This window comes from Saccopteryx leptura, chromosome 2 (genome assembly GCF_036850995.1).
Source record: "Saccopteryx leptura isolate mSacLep1 chromosome 2, mSacLep1_pri_phased_curated, whole genome shotgun sequence".
In the NCBI taxonomy this organism is placed as follows: Eukaryota; Metazoa; Chordata; class Mammalia; order Chiroptera; family Emballonuridae; genus Saccopteryx; species Saccopteryx leptura.
The window spans coordinates 355,694,344-355,699,855 of NC_089504.1; positions in this window are offsets into that span (position 1 = coordinate 355,694,344).

Sequence of the window (5,512 nt, forward strand, 5' to 3'; positions counted from 1 at the left end):
GGTAGGTGGCATCCGGGAACCCCGGACCTTTCAGATAGATCGGCACGGTTGAACGCAGCAGCAGAGCCGTGGGTCAGACCCAGAAATGACTTCCTGGCTGGGCGGGCTGATTGGACCATGAAAGAGGACTCCTAGAGGGACTGTGAAATCGCCTTCTCTCAGAGTTTGTAGACTCTCGTTTCCTTGGCACGGGTGGATTGAGGACCAGCCTGGGGCGGGTACTGGGGTCTGACGAGGTCTCGAGCCCCTTCTTCCTACCCCAGGAAGGACTTTCAGCCTAAGAACAGTTTTCTCTCACTTTCGTGGATGGATCGTGAGTTCCAGAAAGCAGGCGAAGACAGCAACTATTCATTTCCGCCTAAGTGGCTCTTTTTTTTTTTTTTATCCTCATTTGTTTTTTTTAACAGAGTTCCAACTGACATATAATATGTTAGTTTCAGGTGTACAACATAGTGGTTTGACATTTGTAGAGTTGAGAAACGCTCATCACAATCAGTCTAGTTAACATTTATTCCCGTACATAGTAACAAAAAATATATATTTTTATCTTGTGATGAGGACGTTTAAGATCTACTCTCTTAGCAATTTTCAAGCAGGCGGCACAGTATTATCAGCTGTTGTCACTTAAGTTGCTTGTAAGTGCTGGGGAGCGACAGGTGCCCGTTTCCCTTTTGTATTTTATCTTTCAGAGACGGGCCAACCGGATCATAGGCCCCAGATCTTCAAACAGCGAATAAGGAAGACTTTTAGCCTGGAAGCCATTTTACTAGTTTAAATATTCTGAACAGCTCCAGCTTTGCAACAGCTGTGGGATGTAAAATAAAATCCATTTGCCTTCGATCCCTGGGCAACTCTGAAGTATCAAATGGAAAGCCAAGGTGGTGGGCAGCGGGTGGTAGGAGGTGAGGGGGGCGTGGCAGGCGAGGGGGGCGGCGTTTTCTTCATGTTGTGGAACATTTCCAAACGTCAGCTGTGAACCCTCAGTACCCCCGGAGAGCTAGAGGTTTTCTATCAGCAGAATGTCTACGAGAGCTTCGCAAGCATCCCCAAAATTTGAATGCAGACTCCCTGGGTGACATGGTCAGACTCAAACTGGCTTATGTCTCCTGCACCCGGACACTGACATTCTCCTGGTGAAGAGACAGAAGGGCTGGAGGGTGGATGCAGGAGGCAGACTTTTCGTCTGGGCTGCGTCGGATTCGTGGTCCTTCCTCGGGATAATTTGTATTGGGGTTGGCGTGCACAACAATTGTTGTGGCCAACTGGGTTAAGTGAGTTCATGTATGCAATGGCTATTTATTGGGCACTTATATTGCCCCAGGACGTGAGCTATGTGTGGGGCTGGTGCTGGGCTGCTGACAATGGCACCAAGTGGCCCTGATCTTATCTGACCGTCTCTTCCCACGGTAATCCCTTAGCCTGGGTGTTTTAGAGGGTGTAGAACTATTCACTCACTCACACCTTCATTCATTCAATCGATTGTCCGACGCATTCAGTAAATACCCACTGTGCCCCTCCCAAGAGCCAAAAATACAGCAATGAACAAGACAGCCCACCACCCTGCTCCCAGGGACCTCCCATTCGAAAGAGCTCCTCCCACCATGCAGGAGAAAACATTCACGCATATACACTGCAAATGCTTTGTGCTTATTCACACACTCACCCAATACTTACTGAGCACCTACTCTGTGGCAGACCTTGCACTAAGCCCTGGGAATCCAGCAGCAAACAAAACCCAATGTGGTCCTGCTGGTGCACAAGATGGGCAGCTACTGACATAGAGTGCAGAGTTGCGATTGCAGGAAGGGCCAAGTCATGGAGCTTCCTGTGCGTTGAGAGGCCATCAGGAGGAGGGGGATCTGGCTGGAGAGGTCAGCACAGGCCTCCCTGAGAGTAAAGTTTGTGAATGGAATATGGGTCATGAGCTGGGAGTAAGCAGGCTATGGTTAAGAGCAAAACACAGTATTCTAGGCAGAAGGAACAGCGAATGCCAAGGTCCTGGGGTCACTGGGGTATGGTGGACATGAGTGACCAAAAGGAAGACCAAGTGGCTCCCACAGGGCAGGGGCCCAAGTGGAGAGGAGTATGAAGATATAAGTAGGGATCAGACCATTGAGGGCCTGGTACCAAGATACGGAGTTTGGGTTTTATCCTGAGAGTAGTAGGAAGCCTCCATTCAAGGTGATTTAAGCAAAGATGCTTAGAACATACTCTTGTCATTCTCTCTAATGTGTTAATCCATTCAACAAACATTTAGGGGTTATCTTGTATGTACAAAGTGCTGGTCCAGCTACTGTGAGGATAAGGAATCTGCCCCGGGCACTAAGGCTCTTATGGAACAGTGGAGCAGACAGCCATGGTGGCAACAGTTTATTGCACTTGGGTATTGAGGACATAGGTTCAAATCTCAGCTCAGCCTTTAACCAAATAACCCAGGGTTCCTTGAGGATAGTGACACTAGGTCTAATAATATTTGGGTCCCCAGCACCTTGGCATACAGGAGGATCAATAAACTTAGATCCGTCGGCCTAGCGTGCGGAGGACCCGGGTTCGATTCCCGGCCAGGGCACACAGGAGAAGCGCCCATTTGCTTCTCCACCCCTCCGCCGCGCCTTCCTCTCTGTCTCTCTCCTCCCCTCCCGCAGCCAAGGCTCCATTGGAGCAAAGATGGCCCGGGCGCTGGGGATGGCTCTGTGGCCTCAGCCTCAGGCGCTAGAGTGGCTCTGGTTGCAACATGGCGACGCCCAGGATGGGCAGAGCATCGCCCCTGGTGGGCAGAGCGTCGCCCCATGGTGAGCGTGCCGGGTGGATCCCGGTCGGGCACATGCGGGAGTCTGTCTGACTGTCTCTCCCTGTTTCCAGCTTCAGAAAAATGCAAAAAAAAATAAAAATAAAAAAAAATAAATAAATAAACTTAGATCGATTCAGATGATATCAATAAGGCCTTACTCGTATTTAGTGCTTTTTCATCTCTAACAATCTCATTTCATTCTCACACCGTCCCTGTGAGGTGGACCCAGACCCAGCTACAGAATCTGCGGGGCGGGGCCCAGTGCAAAATGAAAAAATGTTGTCCTCTGATCAAAAATCAGTAAGAAGTTCATGACAGTGACTGCAGAGCGTTAAACCAAGGACAGAATTGTTGTAAAGATGGGGTCCCGTGTGACCACCACATCAGTTGTACATCCCTAAAGCCAGCCCTGGGTAGTTTACATTTTATTCATTTTACAGGTGAGGAAACTGAGGCACGAAGTTCAGCAGCTCTGTCACTGTCACTCAGCTAGCAACTGAAAGAATGAGCATCAAAACCAACCCGGCCTCCTGAGCTCAGGTCCAGGGTGCTCCCTGCTGAGCTAGGGTTGGCCTCATGTCTGCTCTGGGCTACAGTTCAGCTCTGGGTTGTATTTCTGGCAGGGCAGCTCTCTGCATCTGTTTGGAAATTGATACAGACAAAGAAATAGAATGAAAATGTTCAAGATGGCCCTTGCTGGTTGGCTCTGTGGTAGGACATCAGCCCAGCATGTGGATTTCCTGGGTTAGATTCCCAGTCAGGGCACATAAAAGAAGCAACCATCTGCTTTTCCAACCTCCCCCTCTTCCTTCTCTCTCTCTTTCTCTCTTCTTCTCCCACAGCCATGGCTTGGTTGGAGAAGTTGGCCCCAGGCGCTGAGAATGGCTTCATGACCTTGCCTCAGGCTCTAAAGTAGCTTGGTTGTTGAACAATGGAGCAACGGCCCCAGATGGGCAGAGCACAGCCCCACAGGGGGCTAGCTGGGTGGATCCTGGTTGTTGGGGCACATGCGGGAGTCTGTTTCTCTGCCTCCCCACTTTCACTTAAGAAAAATTTTTTAAAAAGAAAGAAAATGTTCAAGATGCTACATGAAGCCCTTCAATAGATTCTAGTGCTCTTGGGAAAAAGTCTGAAGGTTTAGAGTGCTGCCAAGTCCTTGTGTGGTCTGATCCCTGATTAAAATGCTCCGGCTACACTGCCCACTTCTGCTCCCTCCTTTAAAATGTGCTTTCTAACCACACACACCTACTTGCAACTTTCCAGCTGGGACTTGCTCCCTCTGGCCTCCAGATTTTTGCTTACACTATGGCCTTGGCCTCAGATGCTGTGTTATATGAAGGGTGACTTCAGGGATTAGACAGACCATGCTGACGACTATAGCCTGGAAGCTATCGCCGCAGAGCTACTGCTCAGAGATCTGAAGCCTAGAAGTGACATGATTAGAGAATTTAGAAAGAGTAAAGGGGTCCTGGCTGGTTGGTTCAGTGGTAGAGCCTCGGTTCAGTTCCCAGTCAGGGCACCCAGGAGAGGTAATCATCTGCTTCTCTCCCACTCCCCCTCTCTATCCCTCTCTCTCTCTTTCCTTTCTGCAGCCATGGCTCGAATGGTTCAAGCAAAGTTGACCCCGGGCACTGAGGATGGCTCCATGGCCTCACCTCAGGCACTAAAATAGCTCAGTTGCCAAGCAGCGGAGCAGTGACCCAGATGAGTAGAGCATCACCTGGTAGGGGGCTTGCCAGGTAGATCCAGGCTGGGGTGCATGCAGGAGTCTCTCTCTGCCTCCCCGCCTTTTACTTAATAAAAAATAGAAATTAAAAAAAATTTTAAAGAAAGATTAAAGGGGCTGGGATAGGGGTCATTTAACCAAAACGTGAAGGTTGTGGGAACCTTGGGCTCAGCACCAAATCATCGCAAGGCAGTGGCTCCCCTCTCTGGGAGCAGGACAGACTCTACTCCCAGACTCTGTGACCAGACAGAGTCTGTCCTGGAGACAGGCCTTGCGACGAACAGAGGCAGGCAGAGACCTGGACGGCTGTCCTTGTGTCCCGGGGGAGGTGGCCTCATACCCACTCTCTTCTCCGCCTCCTCCTCTTGGGGTTTTGTTATCAGACCCAAAACAAAGTCTGCAAGATTCATGGACCGCCGGGACCTCAAACTAATTTTCAAATGTCTTCAGGTCAGCGAAACCTCAAATGCACTTTTTTCAGAGTCCTTTCCTACTGCCCCGTCCCCCACGGCCACCCCTCTGCTGCTTGTTACTCAAAGCCTCATGGATTTCAAGGGAAATGGAATCACTCTGGTTCTCCTCTGTTCACATTTGAATCCTCAGAAACAGGCTGCTTCGTAAAAGACCAAGAACGTCCGGGACACCTTCACCGGCTCCCCGAGAGAGTGTCTCGTTTTGAATCAGGAAATTGTATGTTGCCAGAACTTTATGTTCAAGTTCAAGATCCATGGCAGAACCCACAAAATGTGAGTGGGTTCTAAATTTGGAAAAACACGTTCTTCAATCTCTCCCCGAAGCATTCCTGCAGCTATTGACTTTGGAGGCAGCTTCTCGGTGTCGTATGTCTGTCCCAGGTTCTCTCTGAATGACATACTGTGACTTCCAACGCATGGAGTGCTTACTCAGCAGATCAATAGATCAATAATTCACATCGGGAGAGGCCTGAGAGGGAACCCAATAGCTAGCTCAGCGTCCTGTCTTGGCAAAGGTGCTGG